The sequence below is a fragment of the Sciurus carolinensis genome, chromosome 1 (genome assembly GCF_902686445.1).
Source record: "Sciurus carolinensis chromosome 1, mSciCar1.2, whole genome shotgun sequence".
Taxonomy (NCBI): Eukaryota; Metazoa; Chordata; class Mammalia; order Rodentia; family Sciuridae; genus Sciurus; species Sciurus carolinensis.
In genome coordinates, this window is record NC_062213.1 from 133,610,948 (window position 1) to 133,625,370 (window position 14,423).

Below are 14,423 nucleotides of genomic sequence, written 5' to 3' on the forward strand. Positions count from 1 at the left end.
GCAATACTCCCTGGGACTGGAAAACTAGTCAGTGAAGGAATGAAAATAATCAGTGCTATTACTGAATAGCCTGAGGATTCTTGATAGAAAGTTATAAAATGAGTCACCTTTTAATTTAATAGCATAACACTCTGGCTTCTTTTAAAGGTGATTGTGTCATATAGGTTTCATTCAAGAAAAGTTTAAAAATAAAAAGCAGTTATAAAAGAATATGAGAGTCTGTCCATAATAGAAATAATTTTCATTGAATTAAAGAAATGAGAAACAGCTAAGAAAATATGAAATGATTCCTAGAAAAGACTTAAGCAAAAATATAAATAGCAACGTAAAGAAAATATTTGCAATTCATATTTTACTCATGGGGATTATTTCATTCATGATGAGCTCTTGTAGGAAGGGACCAACCAACACATTATTTAGATAGAAAGAAATATGAGAAAAGTTTACTACTAAAAATAATGTGCAGAATAAAACAGTGAAGTATGTAGTTTTTTCTACTTAATGGGTAGTGAAGAACACTTTAATATATTACGTCAAAAATTAAAATGCCCAAGGTTTTCAAGATGGCGGACTAGAGTGCGGCTGCATTTCACGTTGCTCCAGGATGCAGGATTCAAAAGAGGAGATAGTGAGAGACTTGGAACCAACTCAAAGCCACTGGGTGAGTCTCTCCCGTTGGGGAGGAGTCCTGGATGGGGCGGTAGCCCCGGAACACAGGGAACTTTGTGAAGTAGAGTTGCCTGGCGAGACAGCCCTCCCCCCCGCTGAAGCGGTAAACATGGACAACTGGGATCATCGTAGAGGAGGCGGCTCAGCACAGCACTTGGACTCGGAGCAACCACTGGGGCTTCGGGTGGCTGCCTGAGGAGGAGCTGCATGGCGAGCTGTTTGGACTCAGAGGGATCGCTTCTGAACACCTAGGGTGCTGCGCAGAGGAAGAGGAGAAGCGCGGCGGGTCGCTTGGTCTAGGAGTGACTGCATCAGAGCTACAGGCAGTTGCCAGAGGAGGAGCTGCGTGGTGTGCTGTTTAGACTCAGAACGACCGCTTCTGAACACCGGGGGGTTGCCCGGAGGAAGAGGAGATGCACGGCGGATCACTTGGTCTAGGAGTGACTACATCAGAGCTACAGGCGGTTGCCAGAGGAGGAGGCGAGTGGTGAGTTGTTTGGACTCAAAGCAACCGCTCCTGAACACCGGTGGCCTGCCTGGAAGAGGAGTGCAGTGGGTCGCTTGGTCTCCGAGCGACCGCTCCTGAACACCCCGGGGGCTACCCCGAGGAGGAGGAGGAACAGGGCGGGTCACTTGGACTCGGAGTGACTGCCTAGGGCTACAGGCGGTTGGTGGGAGGAGGAGACATGAAGTGAGTTGCTTGGACTCCTAGTGACTGCGTCGGAACACCAGGCGGCTGTCCGGAAGAAGAGGTGTGTGGCGGGTCTCTGGGACTCGGAGCTATTGTACGGGACTCCAGGTGGCAGCTCAGAGGAGGGGCCGCATAGCCAGGTGATTAGGTGCAGAGCAGGGTCCCAGGACCTAGGCAGCTTTTCAGTGGAAGTGCCGCACAGAGACATGCTTAGGGGCGGAGCATAGGTTCCAGGACTGCAGGCAGAAACTCTGAGGAGAGGCAGCCTAAGGAGACTCATCTGCGAAGGGTGAGGCTCCCAGGCCCAGGAGGTAGGTCTGGGCCCCTGGGAACGTTGCAGAGGAAGGCAGCCCAGCCCAGGCGGTAGTTGTAGATTGAGGGGAACCTCTAGGAGGGGAACTGACCAGTGAGACCTCCCCACCGGGTGAGTCTTCCCTGCCGGGTGAGGTTTTCCCACTAGGACGGTAAAACCAGAGACACAGGCACAAACAGGCCTTGCCTCAGCCCGCAGCCTAGTTCCCCTTTGGATGACCATTGGTCAACAAGTGGAGGAACCTCTGCCCACTAGCAGGGAATATACCCCACCTGAGGGTCACCACACCTAGAGAGGCAGCTTCTTCGTGGAGCTCCGCATTATCAACTTCCTCCAAGACTGCAGGCTACTGAAGGATAAGAGGGGATATACTAGCAATCTTAAGGGACATTATAAGTCAATAGAGGAAATCTGCAATATCTTAATGACCCACTGATTCCTGAACAATATGAGAAAACAAGGGAAGAAAATGCCCCAAACAAATCTAGATGTTACATCAATAAAATGCAATGACAGCATGGCAGAAGGAATGACAGAAGGGAGTTCAGAATGTACATAATTAAAATGATATTTATAGAATATACCATCCAACCAAGATCGAAAACACTTTCTTCTCAGCAGCACATGGATTCTTCTCTAAAATAGACCATATATTATGCCACAAAACTAATGTTAGCAAATACAAAAAGATAGAGACACTACCTTGTATTCTATCAGATCATAATGGATTGAAGTTAGAAATAAATGAAAGAGTAAGAACAGAAACTACTCCACCACCTGGAGATTAAACAATATGCTATTATATGATGAATGGATAACAGAAGATATTAGGAAGGAAATTAAAAATTTCTTAGAGGTAAATGAGAACAAAGAAACATCATATCAAAATCTCTGAGACACTATGAAAGCTGTACTTAGAGGAAAATTTATTTCATGGAGCGCATTTAATAAAAGAAGTAAAACTCAAAAAATAAACGACCTAACACTACAGCTCAAAGCCCTAGAAAAAGAAGAACACACCAACACCAAAAGTAGTAAAAGACAGGAAATAGTTAAACTCAGTTGAAATCAACGAAATGAAACAAAAGAAACAATACAAAAAATTGACAAAATAAATAGTTGGTTCTTCAAAAAAATAAACAAAATTGATAAAACTTTAGCCACACTGACAAAGAGAAGACGAGAGAAAACCCAAATCACTAAAATTCGGAATGAACAAAAAAATATCACTACAGACATGACTTAATTAAAAAACATAATTAGAAGCTATTTTGAAAATCTATACTCCAACAAAATAGAAAATTTTGAAGACATCAACAAGTCTCTAGAGACATATGAATTGCCTAAACTGAATGAGGAGGACATACACAATTTAAATAGACCAATTTCAAGTAATGAAATAGAAGAAGTCATCAAAAGCCTACCAACAAAGAAAAGTCCAGGACCAGATGGGTTCTCAGCCGAGTTCTACAAAACCATTAAAGAAGAGCTCATTCCAATACTTCTCAAAGTATTCCATAAAATAGAAGAGGAGGGAACCCTCCCAAACTCATTCTATGAAGCCAATATTACCCTGATACCTAAACCAGACAGAGACACATCGAGGAAAGAAAATTTCAGACCAATATCCTTAAAGAACATTGACGCAAAAATTCTCAACAAAATTTTAGCAAATTGCATCCAAAATATATTAAAAAGATAGTGCACCATGATCAAGTGGGTTTCATTCCAAGGATGCAAGGTTGGTTCAACATCCGGAAATCAATAAATGACATTCACCCTATCAATAGACTTACAGTCAAGAATCACATGATCATTTCAATAGATGCAGAGAAAGCATTTGATAAAATACAGCACCCCTTCATGCTCAAAACACTAGAAAAAATAGGGATAGTGAGAACATTCCTTAACATTGTAAAGGCCATCTACGCTAAGCCCATGGCTAATATCATTCTAAATGGTGAAAAACTGAAAGCATTCCCCCTAAAAACTGGAACAAGGCAGGGATGCCCTCTCTCACCACTCCTATTCAATATCGTCCTTGAAACTCTAGCCAGAGCAATTAGACAGACCAAAGAAATTAAAGGGATACGAATGGGAAAAGAAGAACTCAAACTATCCCTACTGGCTGATGATATGATTATATACTTAGAGGAACCAGGAAATTCCACCAGAAAACTTTTAGATCTCATAAGTGAATTCAGTAAAGTAGCAGGATATAAGATCAATGCACATAAATCTAAGGCATTTTTATACATAAGTGCTGAATCTTCAGAAAGAGAAATTAGGAAAACTACCCCATTCACAATAGCTTCGAAAAAAATAAAGTACTTGGGAATCAATCTCACAAAAGAGGTGAAAGACCTCTACAATGAGAACTACAGAACACTAAAGGAAGAAAATAAAGAAAACCTTAGAAGATGGAAAGATCTCCCACGTTCTTGGATAGGAAGAATTAATATTGTCAAAATGGCCATACTACCAAAAGTGCTATACAGATTCAATGCAATTCCAATTAAAATCCCAATGATGTACCTTACAGAAATAGAGCAAGAAATTATGAAATTCATCTGGAAGAATAAAAAACCCAGAAAAGCTAAAGCAATCCTTGGCAGAAAGAGTGAAGCAGGGGGTATCGCAATACCAGATCTTCAACTCTACTACAAAGCAATAGTAACAAAAACGGCATGGTATTGGTACCAAAATAGAAAGGTGGATCAATGGTACAGAATAGAGGACACAGACACAAACCCAAATCAATACAATTTTCTCATACTAGACAAAGGGGCCAAAAATATGCAATGGAGAAAAGATAGCCTCTTCAACAAATGGTGCTGGAGAATTGGAAATCCATATGCAACAGAATGAAACTAAACCCATATCTCTCACCATGCACGAAACTAAACTCAAAATTGATTAAGGACCTCAGAATCAGACCAGAGACCTTGCATCTTATAGAAGAAAAAGTAGGTCCAGAGCTTCAACATGTCGGCTTAGGACCAGACTTCCTCAACAGGACTCCCATAGCACAAGAAATAAAAGCAAGAATCAATAACTGGGATATATTCAAACTAAAAAACTTTCTCTCAGCAAAGGAAACTATCAGCAATGCAAAGAAAGAGCCTACAGAGTGGGAGAAAATTTTTGCCAATCATACTTCAGATAGAGCACTAATCTCCAGAATCTATAAAGAACTCAAAAAACTCTACACCAAGAATGTAAATAATCCAACTGACAAATGGGCTAAGGAAATGAACAGACACTTCACAGAAGAAGATCTACAAGCAATCAACAAACATATGGAAAAATGTTCAACATCTCTAGTAATAAGAGAAATGCAAATCAAAACTACCCTAAGATTCCATCTCACCCCAATTAGAATGGCGATTATCAAGAAGACAAGCAACAACAGGTGTTGGCAAGGATGTGGGGAGAAAGGTGCACTCATACATTGCTGGTGGGGCTGCAAACTAGTGCAGCCACTCTGGAAAGCAGTGTGGAGACTCCTTAGAAAACTTGGAATGGAACCACCATTTGACCCAGCTATCCCACTCCTTGGCCTATACCCAAAGGACTTAAAATCAGCATATTACAGAGATACAGCCACATCAATGTTCATAGCTGCTCAGTTCACAATAACCAGATTGTGGAACCAACCTAGATGTCCTTCAGTTGATGAATGGATTAAGAAACTGTGGTATATATATACAATGGAATATTACTCAGCCATAAAGAATGATAAAATTATGGCATTTGCAGCCAAATGGATGAAATTGGAGAATATCATGCTAAGTGAGATAAGCCAATCTCAAAAAACCAAAGGACGAATGATATCGCTAATAAGTGGATGATGACACATAATGGGGGGTGGGAGGGGTTAGTGTTAGGGTTAGAGTTAGGGTTAGGGAGAGGGGCAAGAATGGAGGAAGGAAGGACTGTATAGAGGGAAAAGAGGGGTGGGAGGGGTGGGGGGAAGGGAAAAAATAACAGAATGAATCAAACAACATTACCCTATGTAAATTTATGATTACACAAATGGTATGCCTTGACTCCATGTACAAACAGAGAAACAACATGTATCCCATTTGTTTACAATAAAAAAAAAATTAAAATGCCCATACCTCTGATGTAGAAATTCCACATATAGGAATTTCTCTTATATAATCTTTACCCATTTGAAAATGATATTTGTGCTGCTTTACTTATTTTAGTATCATGATAATTACAAAAGAATGGAAGCAACTTCTAGTACCTCTGTCAGGTACTGACAAGGGAAATCTTAGGACATATTTTCAGAATAATATTTTATAAACATTTGAGTAGTAGGGACTTCTATGTGTAGGAAAACATCTCCAAGTTGTATCATAAATGAAAAAAAAGTAGAAAGTGTGAATACTTCCTACAATTTAATTATAAAATAATGAATATGTACATATATTAAAGCCTACCTGTGTAAAATACAAAATAAACTAATACATGTGTTACAATAGGAAGGGACCTGTATAGTGCAGGTGAAAGATGAGACAATCACTAAATTTATAATATATATTCTTCTATGCCTTTAAGAATTTTTATTTTACATTCAAACAAGTATGAATACAATTAGCAAAATTAAAAATGAAAATAATATGTGATTGGGAAAATCCCAGGATAGGAGGAAAGTGTTTAATACTACTAGAAATAAAAATTCAGCTCCACAGGAAAAGCCTGCTCCTGAGAACAGGCAACTAGAGAGCACAGAAATTCTGATTTTTGTTTTTAATTATTACCTTTAAATTTGACTTTAAACATCTATTCCCCAGTGTACAAACTCTATCCCATATTAACAAAGAAGAAAATTTTTTCATTAGGGTCAACTCAACATTTTAGAAAATATTTTTAGGTGCTAGTGAGACGTATAGCCAGAATGAGTTCCTTGTAATTCTACAAGGTGGGCATATTCTCTTGACTCTGGACCTTTACATATAAACAGAGGCTTCTTCATCAGCCCAGCTTCCTCACTTCATGTCATTTATTTGGCAACCGATGTTAGTGCATGGGGCCTCCTATCTCTGACTTCCTGAGACACAATGGTGTGTCCCTCCTCTGCGTTGCCACTGTGCTATGTTGTTATTCCCACCATAGATCTTTTTTTAAAAAAAACTGTGAGATTTAAAATGCCTCGGTGCTTCAGTCTACCACCTCTTGATCTCAGGTACGTGGTCTTCTTCATCAGCTGATTAATAGCTCTAAGTACAAAACCCGCCACAGAAATACCAGGTGTGAACTGTTTAAATACACAAAAATCCCTATGTTAGGGCCCCAGTTGACCATACTCTCACCATATTTCTCATTTTCCAGGACTCTCAAGATGAAGGACATGATTTGAGGAGCTAATGAAGAAGGGACTCACTGAAACAGGGAGGACATGTACACTGGTGTGAAACTGTTGCCTATTATCTCTGCAGGACTAGACCTTCCATGTTCTCTGAGACCCTCAAGGTTCTGATTCATAGTAACTAACCAGGTATGTAGTCAGTAGCAAAACTCTGGTGTTTAACATAGTAAAGTGCCATACCATGGAAACCTCACTTCTGTTATAGTCCTATCAGTTCAGGATTGTTTCTAATGAAATGAAATCAGGCATTTCTTATGCAGAAAAAATCTCCCTGGAAAGGACACCCACAGGTTGTCTGAGGAATCTGCATGTTTTCCACAGAGCCATGAGACAGCAGCATTGTAAATACTCCTTATTTCCTCCTTCCCAATAAGGGTCTGTGAGCACATTTGTGCTCTGTAGGGTCTTCAAGTAATGGTCAGTCACTTTTCAGTTTCCCAACCAAAACATATACACAGAGGCTTCTTCCACTGGCAACAGAAGTCTGCTGCTGATCCAGTCCAAAGAGCTTGCTGTTTTCTCTCAGGAACACCCTGAGACTGCACATTGGGCTAGTCTGGTACTTGAAAATAAACAAGTACTTGTTGAATTTTTGATAGTATAACAGATTTATTTCAAACACCTTCTCAACAATTTTATGGCAATACAAGTGCGCACCCACTCCTCTACATGGTATTTGGCCATTTCTGAAACCTTTTGTGCCTTTTCTCAGGTTGTGTCTAGGTTGAGACCACCTTCTCACCTGTTGGCCTGAATTTGAAAAATCCCAAATCGATTGGTGTATTCAGGAAATATTTTTGTGTCAGAGTTGAAATTAGGGGTGGGAATGTGTTAGAAACACAAGAAAAAACTGAGCAGACCTCTGTCCAAGAGAACTGGAAATAACATAAGTAAGCAGGAAAGCTGAGAAGACAGTTGCGTGGTCACCTTCTGGCCTGATCCTCAGATTACATTCAGTCACACAAGCATATATACCCCAGAGGGAGGAAGTAACAACATGTAACCAAGCTTCCTGCATCCCAGTGAAAGCCTTCTGTGAAGCAAAGCCTCACCCAGGGGGGACTCAGAGAGATTCTAAGGCACCTTTTCTAGCCTTAAAATTAAATCCAAAGCAGCATCGTCTGTGGAGTAAGGGAAGTGAGCAGCAGCTCTAGTCCCTGGAACCAGGCACAACTGCAGTGAGCTTCTAGGACTGCCTTACTGTATGTCATGTTCATGAAAGGGAACAGACACCTCTTAAGAATTCTCTTAAGGAATTGCTTCCTGACTCACACATAAGGAAGCCCACGGACTTCATTATTTGTGTCAACTCTTATGTGATTGAGACTGTGTGGAATGATGAAGTACGAGAACACAGCAGGCCATGGGCTGAGTTGTGAGCAGTATGGATGTTTATTTCTCACCAAAGTGGGCCATTAACCATCTGCAGGGACACTTGGACCATATTCAGAGAATTTACAATGTGGCTGTCTCAGAGGCAACAACAGTGCATGATTAACCTCAGGTCACTGTGAGGAAAACAGTTATGGGATACATTTGAAGTTATGTCCCAAACAATGCTGTCACAGTGTGTTATGTGACTGCACATTGCCCTTTCCAATTTCCAATGATGAGCTGATGAACTGGTGAAAATAAGAGGACTGGAGGAATCCCTGGCAGAAGCAATTCCCTCTTGGCTACATTGTAGATTAAAGCTTCCAGGATAAAAGGTGATGGGCAGTTGTGACATGCTGAGGACTGCCCATAAAATGTCTGATGTTGCTGCTTATCAGAACTGTCTTGCCTGGTCTCAGTGCTATTTCAAAGACTAGATGCTACCAAGGGGCATATCAAACTAAGTGACTCTTTGCCTTGGTAGCAGATAGAACACATTGGCCCTCTCCCATTATTAGAGGGGGCCAAATATGTTTGACTTGTATGGACACATTACAGGTTTACTTCAAACCTTCCCCAGCAAAATGAGCCAAGTGAAGGGCCACTGTTAAGGAGCTGGTCTATGTGCTATGAATGGCACACCACAGGTATGAATGGCACACCACAGGTAAGAGTAGTCAAGTAACCCACTTTGCAGGTCATGACACAGTGTTCTCAAGACCAGGATAGGATTTCCACCTGACATATAATCCAACAGGGTCTGGATAAAATGATAGAACCAATGGCCTGCTGAAATGAGTCTTACACACTGAAAATAATTCTATTTTATTGGTTGATTTGAATTGTCTGCCTGAGGCTCTTAGGACATTAATGCCTGTATGAGTGCCAGGCATGAGCAGCCTGAAACTATTTCTATTTTAACATGCCCATGGCACTTAAGATAAAGGACATACCCACTGGACAATTTCTCAAACTGGCCACAGGCACTAGTAACAATTTATTGTTGCTAGCTCCTCAAGACATTACATTCAATAAAAGGAACATTAGTTGTCCATGTACTGTACAAAGAAGCTCTCATTGGTTCACTTTGCTGACCCTCTGGGGGAGGGAACATTTCTAAATTTACAAGGAAAGCTTATAAACCTGGGAGGCTGGCCCTCACAAGTACAGGTGGTTACCCTCATCACCTGAGGAGCACTTTGTATCAGTTTATGGCAATTATGTATCCAAATGTGTCTTATTCCTTCTACACCCCAAAGTGCAAACATAGAGATTGCTCTGCTACCTTTGCCCATGTAAGTTGATTGTGGAGACTACTAACACAGGATCTTACAGCAGCAAATATACTGTCTTGTGGAGCTGATTTACCATTACAGGTGCCTATTAATTATTTTCCATCTTCTCCTTGGGTTACCAACAAGTAACCTATTCCTGGATTGGGCAATGGAGGTTCAGGAGTCCAGCCAACTGGCTGGTTGTTGGATCTGCTCAGAACTCCCTGCACTGCAGCACAGCCTTCCCTGGGTAGCCCAATGTGCATTTGAGACAGAATGGACATGAAGGGAACAGAACTGGGTTGAAAACACCCAACCACTGAAATGGCCATCAAATAATTATACTAAACCAAAGACTTTTGCTTTGATGAGAATGTCAGTGACTGCTTCTTGAGCACTAGGTACACTGACATATTGATTGGACTTTCACAGGAGGAAGCAAATTAGAGTAGAATAAAAAAGTGCCTGTCATTTAAGCCTGTATGGTCATGATAATAAGATATTAGAAGGTATTCATAGGGGACAGACAGATTCAAGTGGTGAGAACATGAATTTAAAGGGATAATTCTATAAACTGAGCCCAGTGTGCTGACCACCACAAGCTTTCTTTTCTAAGAAGCAATTTTCCTGAAGCCTTTCCTATGTGGATGAAATATGTGACATTCCTCAGCAAACTACCTGTTATATGCAGGAGAAATGCAGGCCCAAAATAACTCTGCTCTAAAGAACAGAAATTCCCCTGAAGGGAGAACTTTCGTGACCTTTTCCCAGATCAGAACCCAGAACTCAGGGAGATAAGTGTAATTTCCCCTGATTATAAAGTCTGTAAGAACAGGTTATATTATGGGTCAGAGTGACCTAGAGATGTCATGGCAGTGGAGATTTGGAAGTCTGATGTCAACCTGCTGTCAGTCAAAAGTGAGGAGATGGATCTGGGTGTGACTCTCTTCTCTGGGACCCCCAATAAAACCAAAGGGAAGAGAGATAATGCTGTCCCTCTCCTCTTGGAGAACACTCACTTTCTTCCTTGAGAATGTCTGCCTTTCCCTTTTCCTATCCCTTCTAATAAACTCATGTCTTTTACTCCGAGGGACATGTCCAAAGCCTGTCTGACCAGATCACAAGAACCATGACATTGCACTGTATCAGTTTCCCAGAGAGCCCCAGGCCTGTAATGGTCCCATCAATGAGCCAGAAAGTAGGCCCTCAACAGAAATCATTTCTGCCAATGAGATGATCTTATACTACCCAGACTCCAGAACTATGAGATATAAGTATCTATCTTATAGACAAATTCAGATAGTTGACGATATTGTATTTTAGCTGCCTTAACAGACTGAGACTCTGAAATAATTGAAGGTATATTTATTCATCATGGATAAATCAGTAATTTGATTCAGTTCCTACCTGTTATTTTCATAAAGCTTTATCTTCTTATTTGTTCACTAGGAAAAAACAACTTAATTGACCACTGAAAGTACACCAAATATCCCTACATTCTGTCCAAATCAAAGAGACAAGTATCATACATCTTATCACATAAATCTTCCTATCTGATCTCCCTTAATTTAAGATAATATATAGTTGAAAATTGATGTAATGACCGACTGTGTTTATTCATTATATATTTAACACTTATCTAACAAGTATCAATAGATTGTGACAATTAATATATAGCTGAAAATGTTACATGAAATAGTGATTTTATTTTTCAAAAGGGAAATTATTTCTTGATATATTTTTCTCTGAAAAAAGACACTGATGGAAAAACTCACAATATTTAAGACTAGGTGTAAACTAAAAACTAACCTCCAATTTCATAAATAAACTAGAAGTAATACATATTCTTGTAGATTTTTATCATTATTATTGACTTATATGATGTTATAAATACAGTAATTTTATATACTATGAATTAAATTATTCTCAACCTGCGTGTACAAATGCATCTCTACATTAATTTCTTCTGGAAAGGGGCTTGGAAGATAAGGCAGAAAATTCAATTCTTTTGTGTTATTGACAATTTATATTTAACTAACCAAAAATGTCCTCTTCACAGGAATGTGGAAAAGAAGGAACATTTTTGCTATTAAGTAAGCAAAAATGAGATATATACTTATAGATGTCCTACAAGTAACTAGAAAACCAGGATGGAATTTCACACGGGTTATACCTCCACACATGAGATCATGTTATGCCATCATGATTTTGGACAGTATGAAACAAACTTCCTTGAGAACAGTGCTGTCTTGTATTTCCATAGAAGAACTTGGCAGCACAATTTGATGTCCCATTACGAACTTCACTGTACTTTCCTTCATAGCTCATATTTTGCTCACTTGAGATTAAACTATTCACTTAATTTTCCTCATCTTCCCTTGAAGAAATGGTTGCAGGAAGAAGCATGAGTGGTTTAAGCTTTAAGTCTTCAGGGAGTCTGGAGTCCAATCTTTCTGGTGTTCACATTGCAAAAGGGAAGGAGCCCAGATGCTTACAGACATCTCTCAGATGTAGAGCTGGAAAGGGCTTTCCTTCACCTCTGGAAAATTTATTTATATTCAAGAGTTTAGAGAAAGATCTCTGATCACTAGTCTCCAAAAACACTCTACAAATGGAGATAGAGAAATGGGCTCTTTACAGCTTATCAAGAGAAAGAACTTTATTCACCCTTAATTTATACATGAGTCATGAAGATTCAATTGGTTTCCCAATTTGATTCTATTTCAAGGAAATACTGACCTACTTTCACTTTCAACCTCAGTAATTTCAAAACTATGTGCACACAAATACAAACACACACTCTATTCTCTCATTTCTCTCTATTTCAAGGAAATACTGACCTACTTTCACTTTCAACCTCAGTAATTTCAAAACTATGTGCACACAAACACAAACACACACTCTATTCTCTCATTTCTCTCTCTCTCTCTCTCTCTCTCTCTCTCTCTCTCTCCCCACTCCCCTTCTTTCTTTCACAGACCATGCTGTTTAGAGATATAGAAAACAGATAGACCTAAGTGGTTGGAACATTAGATTAAGGGAATAATTCTTTAAAAAGGGACAATTCTGCTGACCCCCAAATGCTTTATTTTCTAAGAAACAATTACCTACAAACCTGCCTGGTTTAAGTGAATAGGATATGTTATAATTCTCATCAAGCTACCTATTGTCTGCAGAATAAATACAAGCCCAAAATAATTTTGATAAGAGGAAAACAAGTTATCCTGGAGAGGGAACTTTTGTGACAGGAGAGGACCCTACTCTCAATGAGGACCCACCCTCTACTCTACTTAACTACCTCTACTCTCAATGAGGACCCACCCTCTCCCTTGAAAGTGTTCTCCTTTCCCTTTTCTCATTCCCTCTAATAAACTCGTGTCTGCTGCTCTAAGTAATAAGGCTGAAATCATTCTGACTTGATTGCAAGAATCAAGGTTTGAAGGGAAGCCCTCATGTTCCCTCAGTTTCCTAGAAGGCCCAGTTTTGTAACAGAGATTTTGATCTTAATCACATGGATTTCCAAGTCTGAATCTCACTCAACAACTTGCTACCTTGGTGTAGATCAGTGGGTTTGAGTAGTTATAATACTTACCTTCTTTCTAAAACTTTTCCTTCCATGGCAAAATGTAAAATAAATATCTGATATCATGAAGCAGCAGAGTGAGGTTTAAATGATATATGTAAGAATGTGGCATAAAAGGCAGTTGCTGAATAGCAAACAAAATTGTTGTTCTCTCAAGAAACAGAAGTTATTTTAGAGAAGTATATGATAGCATGGGTTTTGGAGCAGGATATCTTGATTTCAAATTCTGCTTATTAGCCCTACTATTTTAACAAGTCATTAAATATCTCTGTAACATTGTGGTAAAAGTATTTGTTTTAAGAATAAATTGAGATAATCTAGGTAAAGTGTCAGACTCACATGTGCAGTAAGTGAAACCTATCTTCATCTTTATTAATTATGTATTAAATACTAAGTGCCAGGCCCTGGGTTAGGTGCTCAGAATCAGAGGTAGTTAAGCCATGGGCAAGACACTTACAATCCTCAGTTCCTAAACACAGGTAACCACACCATTGTGAATGTGTCTAATACTCAAAGAGGTGGGACATAAAAATATCAAATTCCTCAAACAGACCCACAAACTAAACAAAGGGCCTCATTTTAAATGATCCAATGAAGAATTTTAAATTTTTTGTTGCCAGCAGGGGTTTTGTTTGTTTGATTGATTGGTTGCTTAACCATGGATTGGACTGAGGGTTGCTGAATTGCTGAAATACATCCGCAGCCTAGGCCTTTCTTCTGTTTTTAATTTTGAGAAAGGATCTTGCTAAATTGCATATGGTCTTGCTAGGGCGCGGAGGCTGTCTTTAAACTTGTGATCCTCCTGCCTCAGAATTCACAGCCACTGGGATTAGAGGCATGTGCCACTGCGTCCTGCTTGCAAGCACTTTTTAAGAACTCTCCCAATTGTGGTTCAAAGTGGCACTAATACCACCTGGAGGAAAGAGGCTAGGCTATAGGGCTTGATGCTTCAGAAATATTCAGAGTCAAAATGGGGTAGTGAAATCGACTTTATTCAATGCCACCTTTAAAGGAACAGAGAAGAAACTTATTTTTTTCAAAATGCTCCATCTTTGAAATCCTGGAAGGTGGGCAGAATGTCCAAAGGAGAGCAGGGAGAGGGGGGAGAGGAGAAGGGACATGAGACAAAAGGCAGAAGATGT